General features: G+C 45.1%; 1 long non-coding RNA gene across 2 annotated transcripts in view; it reads left to right on the plus strand.

Moving 5' to 3' along the window:
- The window catches only part of LOC124106531 (uncharacterized), a 30,097-nt gene extending 22,878 nt beyond the window's left edge, over positions 1-7,219 (plus strand). For both annotated transcript variants that reach the window (XR_009228607.1, XR_009228609.1), the window contains exons 2-3: positions 3,427-3,567; positions 6,270-7,219. This is a non-coding gene — a long non-coding RNA (uncharacterized LOC124106531). The remainder of the gene's footprint in view (positions 1-3,426; positions 3,568-6,269) is intronic.
- Positions 7,220-8,923: the final 1,704 nt, after the last annotated feature.

Raw genomic sequence — 8,923 nt, forward strand, 5'->3', positions numbered from 1 at the left:
TGATTATAACAAGACAAGTATTTTTCTCCTCATATAAAAGAAATCTGGAGATAGGTGGTCTAGGGCTAGTATAGTGCCTTCACCCTATTATGGACTCAGATGTCCATAACACAATGCTCCATATCTTAAGGCATTTCTCCCTTTCTCAAGGTCACCTCCAAGTCTAAATGACTGCTGGAGTTCCAGCCATTACATCTACATTCTGGTCAGGAGGAAGGGGCAGAAGAAAGGCTTGCTTCCTCTTTTTTTAAGAAGATTCATTGTATACCACACAATCTTGCATCTGACATCCCATTGGCTGGTACTTAGTCACACAGGAAGAGAGGCTGGGAGATAAACTCTTTTGCTGGGCTCAAATTTCCCAGTTAGAAATTGAATCATTCTTATGCCCCCCAAAGAGAGGACATTTGAAGGCAACCAGTTGTTGCCACTCAGTCATGTGTTTCCTTATTCAGGCTATATGGACAATAATAGTCTTTTTTGGGGGGCACCCATGGAAGGGAAGAGATGCTTTTCAAAACATACAAACAAACAAATAAAGCCAAAAAAAAAAAAAATCATCTACATCTGATTGGCTCACGTGGCGTCTTGCAGAACCCATGGTCGCGGGGCGTGTGGGAGATGGTGGACGCTGATTGGTCTAGCACTTTAGCACCCTCTCCTGGATGGAGGGCGGGATTGGTTCCCCTGGGACATCCCTGGGACATTTGCGGATCTGGCAGGATGATAGAAGGAGTCAATGGTTGTCAATACGAAGTTCCCTTTCCCACCTCCAGACTTCTTTTCAACATGCTAAGCAATTCTAAGACTTAAAATTCTCTCTCTTTTTTTTTTAAGGACGGCAAAATTTAAAAATCTTTCATGAAGTTCCCTGTAGAAAACTCAGGGCAAGTACTCATCTGTCTTTCCCATGGGAAGACTTAACATTCTTGATAAAAGTCTTGAATTTTAGATCCCTTCTGTATCTCTGTGGATGTTTTCTGAATATTTGATCTTTCCCGACTGGGTGCAATAGATCCCTAAATATGTCTAAACTTTATTTTCCCCATCTGTAATGGTCAGGGTCATAGTGGCTACCTTTTTCTTCTCCAAAGAGTAAATGGGACGACACATGTGTGCTTGGCACAGTATTAACAAAGCCGAAGTCACTGACGTGGCAGTATTTCCTGATTCGTGAATCCTAGTTCTGATTTTATTTTCCTGGGTGTCCTGCTTCTTTCTTTACCTGAAGCCCCTGAATCCTCTTCTTGCTCCCCTAGATTCCATTTCTGTGGGTCTTATTTTCTCCTTTTAGAAATTCCTCTTAATAAATGCCTCTGAATCCGTTTCTGACCTCATCTCTGTTTTCCCAAGGTAGTTTTCAGTGCCCAAAGTTGTGACAATAAGAGAAAATGACTTAGGAGGGCCAAGAGTGGACAACGAGCTGCAGGGAGCAGCAAAGTGGGGTCCCTCCCAGAGAACAGAGCTCCAGGCTCCCTGTGCACAAGGAAGAATGTTTTCTTGTGCGTGTGTGTGTGTGTGTGTGTGTGTGTGGTCTGTTTATTTATATCAGAGACTAATGTTTATACACAGTAGTTGTGTCCATCCCAACCAACTCATACGTGCATGGAAATCAATTTCAGTTCTTGATCCCCCTTTCCTTCTGTCTTGCCCCCTCCCTTCTCCTTCCTCTACTAGGCTTCCTTTCTCTCCTCTATTAATTTATATTTGATTGGTTCTTCACGTAATCTCTTTTGTTGTTCTTTTAGATATACATGACAGTAGAGTGCATTTGACACATTATATGTACTTGGAGTATTATTCTAATTAGGATCCATTCTTGTGGTTGTGCATGATGTGGAGTTTCAATGGTTGTTTTCATATATGAACATAGGAAAGTTATGTCCTATTTATTTTATTGTCTTTCCTATTCCTATTCCCCTTGGAAGAATGTTTTCTGTTTGTTCATGTGAATCTTGTTTTTGTGTGTGTGTGTGTGTGTGTGTGTGTGTGTGTGTGTGTGTGGTGCTGGGGATTGAACCCAGGGCCTTGTGCATGCTGTATCCCCAGCCCCTGTTCATGTGAATTTACATGAGAAACACACCCTCCGTCAGGAGGCTGAGGAGCTCCTTTGTCTACATGAAGCTTAGAATTGGGCAGGAGAGCGTATTCAGTTTGTTCTCAGCCTGGAGTTGCTGCAAAACCTGCCCAGCTGGTCTCAGGTGGTTTTCACTCACTGTCCTCCCCCTTCCTGCCTTTCCTTCTTGCTTCCATAAGGATGGAGGGGCTGGGAGGATTTGTACTCAGTTCCCTTGAAAAGGGCTACTCCTCTGCCCATCCCAGAGGAGACCAAAGTTCCTCAGGGTTGAGTTCTGTCTTGGTAACCAAGGAAGAAATAATAGTTTACATGTATTGCCCACCACTATAAGCACTTTGTATGTTTAATGATGATGATGATGATGATAATAATGATAATAATAATAATAATAATGGCAGCTAATGATTAATATGGTGCTTAGTCGGTACAGGGCATAGTATAAATTATTTTGTACCTATGAATTTGTTTTATTCCCTCATACTCATCTGAAATAGTAACTACCATTGCTCCCATCTTACAGATGAAGAACTGGGCTCAGAAAAGTTACGTAACTAGCTCAGGGTGGCCCCACCGGTATCAGAGTCTGAACTCACACAGATTGCTTGGCACTGTGCTCCTCAGTAGTATACTAAGCCGTCTCTCTAGGAGAAGGTTTTACCCATTTTACAGATGAGAGTGAGGCACACGGAGAGAAGGTAATCCTGGATTCAAATGCAGGCAGGAGACTCCAGGGCCTGGATCTTATTTGTTATGTCACTCCTCCAGGTGCAGGTGGGGTCATTTCCCCATCTACACATCACATGGGGAGCATGCTGAGGGCCACAGAGAGTGACACAACTAACAGAGCTACCAGTGGTGTGGCACAGGGTGCAGAGCTGTGCTGGAGGTGCTCCCTGCCCTACCAGTGCTGGTGGTCTTGCTTCTGGGACCCAGCGGGGAGAGAGGGAGGCCGGTGTTTGGGGAAATGCAGGGAGGCAGCCAGTGATCACATTTTCTTTTTGCCTCAGGAGCAAAATTCACTTATGCCTTTTTTTTTTTTTTTTTTTGGTTCCCTGATCTCTTCCTCACTCTATCTCGGGTCATTGGTCAAGGCATCCTGGGACCCACTGGGGTTTGAAACATCAGGCACCACAGTCTGTGCCACCAGCTAAATAAGGGAAGTATCCAGGAGAATTTCACTTATTTATTTATCCTGTGTTTTGTCCCCCAAAGGATTTATGACAGTACACGGTATTGTCATATACGATTATGTGACAGTGTGGCTGCAATCCCAGCCCGCCTGTTCTCCTTCCCAGGGGCTGTCAACAAGTCCCGTCGTCTTCCTGCCACCAGGTTTCTTGGTTTCGCAGTTGGCGATGGCGCCTTCCTTGGAGAGTTGGAGTGATGGTTCCTAACAGTTCCTGTCAAGCTCCTGTCCCAAGCCTGTTGCAGAGAGGTACCTGGTGGACGAGGAGGAGGACCAGGAGGATGATGGCCATGACAGTGGCAAGGTGGGGACTGACTTCACAGAGCAAAACCAGGGGAAAGGTCATACAATGGAGCCAAGAATGAGGCCCCGTGCAAAAATACCCACCAGGAAGCCACCCTCACATTCTCAGGGCTGGTGTGACAAGAGAGCCCTGATGGCTAAGTCCCTCTGGGCATTTGTAAGGGGGAAAGCACTGGGCGCAGGCTCAGGAGGGAGGACAGGTCTCCCTGGATTCCTGAGGACGCTGTGCAGTGTGGTGGACAGTGTCCACACTGCTTCATTGTGTAAACACAATGACAAGTTCCACTGACCGTCCCTTAATAGAGGCTAATGCAGTGAGCCACGGCTTAAGCCAGCTTGAGTCATCGCACTGCACCAACAGAGTACAGTCCAGGCACAGCTCTCAGTGGGCACGACTTGACCAGGGGCAACAGCAGGCAATGCTCACTCTCGTGAGTGAGAGTTCTGAGCACTCTGCATGCATCCCCTTGTTTAAAGCTTAAAACACTTTGGTGGGATTGGCAGTATCATCATCCCCATTTTATACATTAGTAAACTGAGGCCTGGAGAAGTTAAGAAAGCTGCCCAAAGTCACTGAGCTCATAATCCCTAGCCAGGCTTCAAACTCAGATAGGCAGGCAGGATCCTCAGCCTGTGCCCCTACCCCTTCCAGAAAACTGATGGGGCAAAAGAGCTTTGTGACAGTCCTTCATGAGGTTGTCTGGTCAGCAGAGCCTCTGAGAGAACTTGGGCAACACTGAGGTCAAGCTAATGTGTAAACCCTGACGAGTTCCTGAGGGGCCGTGTTCTGGGGGGTCCGTTAGTGGGGAGCTGTGTGCCTTACCCATCAGCTGAGATGGGGTAGGACCCACATACTAGTGTTCTGGGGCCTAACATAGGGCCCCCCTGGAACTGAAGCCAATCTATGGCCTCGGCCCAGGAAAGGAGGTGGCAATTAGGGGAGCAGGGCCAAGATCCAACTCAGAAAGCAAGTTTGAACCCACTCCAATGCCCCAAAGAATGAGTGAAGACCCAACACCCTCCACATATCATAGCTGCAATGATTTGAGTCCGAATCAGTGTCAAGGCAGCTAGTTTCTTGTTCTCACTATTTTTTTAAAAAAATGAATACATGGCATTTATAGGATATGCACATCCCTTTCATCGTGAGCTTTATGCCCAAATATATTGGGCCTCCTAAACTATCTGAGAAGAAACACCCCCAAGCCTCCTCTATCTTGTAACTGACCATTTCAGCAGAATGCTCCCCAAAGGCTAAATATAGCCTTGTCTGGTTTCTGTGGGGTGGCTCCTGGACAGATGCACAGCCAGCCCACTGTATCTGTGGATTCAAACAACTGTGGAATGAAAATATTTTAGGAAAAAAAAATGTGTCCATACTGTACATGAATAGGCTTTTTTTCCTTATCAATTATCCCTTAAAGAATATAGTATAACAACTAATAATGTGGTATTTATATTGCATTTGGTATTAGAGTAATCTGGAGAAATATACGTTAGGGTGCACATAGGTTATACGCAGATACTGTGTCATTTTATGTAAGGGACTTGAACATCCCGAGTTTGGCGTCCATGTGGGTCTTAGAACCAACCCCCTTTGGATGCCGAGGGACAGCTGCAAGAGAAACAGCAGGACCCATCACCTAGCCTTCTGGGCTCATCCTCTCTGCTATCCAGACGCATTGGCCAAGTCCCTTCTCCTCCTCTGTGGGAGTGGGGCCTCCTCAGGATTTCCTGAGAATATCCCTGGTTCAGGGTGGTCAGCATTCTGGCATTGACTGCCCTTTCCCTGCCCATGTCACCTTTACTTCCTTTATCCTTTCTGCCTGTGGCTGTGTGGGTGGCCCACTGTAACTCAGAGCTCGGTCGACTGCAGAGACCCCGACATAGCACAGGTGACAGCAGAAAGCCAAAATGCTCTGTCCCTTATCTAAATTGCTTGCCAGGTTCCCTTAAGTCCCTGGCTTCTCATTAACTTCTGGGACTTTGCTTGTCCCCAGGAGTCACTGTTTGCTCAACAAACTCATTCCCTGAGCCCCCGGCCTCCAGTTATTTTCCTAGAGAGCAGAATTTACCTTATCCCTCATTTTCACCTTTGCTTCCAAGGCCTGGAGCTTGCTTTTCTCACCCCTCAAACCTCACATGGTGTGTGTTTTTCCTATAACATACATCCTAACATGTGAAAGCCGTCACAGTCACTGTTTAAATAGCATTCCCTCCCCCCCCATGACATCATAGGTATTGGGAATTATGGAATAGTGGGCAATTACATTTCCAAAAAGTAAGGATGAAATAATGAGGTAACAAAAAAGACCCCAAACAAGAGATGGCCAAACTGTGATTAAGCAAGGAATGCTGGGGCCGGAAAGAAGGGCAAGGAAGAGGAGCGGCTGCTCTGGGAGGCCCCGTGGGGCCCAGAGAGGTGAGACTGGATTGGGTGTGAGGGAAGGATGGGATGGGCGGGTGTGATGAGTGGGAGAGAGCAGAAGGCCATCTTCAGGAGGAGAACCAGCTTGAGCAAAGGCAGGAAGCTGGCCCGAAGGTGAGGCAGAGACCAGGATGGGGAACTCTGGCCTATTGCCTTCTGGGAGTGAACAGGTTGCCTGTGGTTCCCAGCACAAGAGACAATCAACAATGTAAACTGCCAGGATGCAGTTCCCTAATGAAGTCTGTTTTCTTACAACATGTGTTTATTTATTACAGAGAGCTGTGAGAACTTGAGGGTGTTGTGTCAACCTCGTCTCATGCACCAGCTGAACTCAGTGTCACCAGCATCTTGGATCCTGACAGACGGCGGGGTTCTTACTGAATCACCAAGGAGGCTGCTCAGGCCTGGCGCGGCTCTGCTCCGGAGGTGCTTCATTTGCAGTGTGGGCAGACTTGACCCCAGTCAAGGCTGCAGACGTGCCCTGATTTGGAACCCTGTGCTGGTGTCAGTTACACCAGTGGTTTTCAAACTTGAGCTTGTGTCTGGGTCACCTGGAGGGCTTGTTAAAACACAGAGTGCTGGGCTCCCCCAGTTTCTGACTCAGCAGGTCTGGGATAGGGCCTGGGAATATGCATTTCTAATAAGTCCCCAGTGGTGTGGCTGCTGCTGCTTGGGAGAATTATAGGTCTGCTCCAGGGTCCTACTGTCAACTTGTGAAACGTTCTCTGTTTAGTTCTTTTTGCAAAGAAACATCAGATTAGATGGAAGAATGAATGGAAGTAAAAAAAAATCAAAATGACCTACATGTCCATCAACTGATGAGTGGATAAATTATGGGATATCCATACAAGGAAATATTATTAAGCCATAAAAAGTAATGAAATATTAATATACCTTACAATATGTGAATGATCTTTGAAAACATGCTAAATGAAAAAAGCCAGTCACAAAAGGCCACCTATTATATGAATTAATTTAGATGATATATCCAGGCAAATTCATAGAGACAGAAAGCAGTTAATGGTTGCCAGGAGCTGGAAGCAGGGTTGGAACGAGGAGCGACTGCTTATTGTGCTTCCCAGTATGATGATAAAAACGTTGAACTAAATAGTGGTGATGGCTACACCACACTGTGACTGTACCTTTTAGCCCCAAATTGCATATTTTAAAAATGACTAAAATGTTCACTTTTATGCTATATGTATTTTATCATAATAAAAAACAATTAAAAGAGTGAATGGAGTGTTGTTTTTATTCAAATTATTGGGCCATTAAAATGTTTACAGAATAATGGTTGGAAGTGCACAGGGCCTAAATTGGTGGTTCTCCGCCCTGGTTGCATAAAGAGTCACCTGGAGAAGTTTATACCACACTCTCCTCTTAGCTACTCCCCAAACCAGCTCAGTCTCTAGAGGTGAGGCCCAGGCATCCAAAAGTAAAGACCTACCTCTGGATAATTGCAATGTACAGCCAGGTTCGAGAATACTGGCCAGAGACCTCGAGGGCCAAATATACTGGTGACCTTCATCACACTGACTTGACCTTCATCGCAGACAACACTCTGTTATCTCCTCCTACGTGTGCTTGGCATTGGAGTGCAGCATAGAAGGAGGTGACTCTTGGAATCAGATCAACTTGGGATTTGAAATCAGTTCTGCTACCAGAGAGCATTGGGCAAACCTCAGTACCCTGCTGAGCGTGTTTTCTCCCACGTGAAGAACTGGGGTGTTTTGAGGCGTGCCTGAAATAGGCCAAGTTCCCAGCAATAACCGGTCAGATACTGTCCTCTCATCATCCAGCTCTTCATCCTCTTCTACCTTATTTGTGTAAAAGTTTTAGCAATGTGGTATCTTGTTAAGTTCAATTTGAGCTTATGTCCCTCCGTTGGTAGGATCAAAGGACTTTATAACCCTGGAAAGACACATTCAGGAAAAGCATTAACTAGAGCACTCATGCTCAGACTTTTTTTTTAGTTGTAGATGGACACGATACCTTTTTTTATCTTATTTATTAATTTTTATGTGGTGCTGAGGCTCAAACCTAGTGCCTCACACGTGCTAGGCAAGTGCTCTACTACTGAGCCGCAACCCCAGCCCTCGGACTTTCTTTTGTGTACTAAGCTTTATAAAGTTGTAAACATATGATACAATAAAACCAGATAAAAATTTACCTCAATTTTTAATAACTAATATTTGTATTTTTTCATGTTTTGGTACAGCCCTTGTTCATAAGTAATATAGGCATTTTTTTTTGTACTGAGAATTGAACCCAAAGATGCTTATCCACTGAGCCACATCCCTACCACTTTTTATTTTTTATTTTGAGATAGAGTCTTGCTAAGTTGTTTAGAGCCTCGCTAAGTTGCTGAGGCTGGCCTTGAACTTGTGATCTTCCTGCTTCAGCCTCAGAAATCACTGGGATTACAAGCATGCACCACCATGCAGGGCGAATATATTTTTATTCAACTACAATTATGATACAGTCACAGTTTTTTACTCTGCACATTTTTTCTTTCAGCTCTTCATTTTATGTACTTATCACAAGTTTATGGTTCATTTTTGACATTTTAATGGCTACCTACTATTTCATTGAATAGTCTTACTATAATTTCACTACTGCTCTCTTGTTAAGCCTTTTGATTGCTTCTTTTTTAGTCAGCTATTTCTCTCTGCTGTGATTAAAGGACCCCATCAGAACAATTGTAGAAGAAGAAAAGTTTATTTGAGGGCTTACGGTTTCAGAGGTCTCAGTCCATAAGAGGCTGGCTCCATTCCTCATGGCTCAACATGAGGCAGTATGTCAACACAGAAAAGTGGGCAGAGAGAAGCAGCTCACATGAGGATCAGGAAGCAGAGAGTCTCCACTTGCTAGGTACAAATATGTACCCCATGGCCACGTCCCCAATGAACCACTTCTTCCAGCCACACCC

This window comes from Marmota monax, unplaced genomic scaffold, assembly GCF_021218885.2.
Source record: "Marmota monax isolate L192 unplaced genomic scaffold, Marmota_monax_Labrador192_F-V1.1 WCK01_AAM20220418_F8-fsc00065, whole genome shotgun sequence".
Classification (NCBI taxonomy): Eukaryota; Metazoa; Chordata; class Mammalia; order Rodentia; family Sciuridae; genus Marmota; species Marmota monax.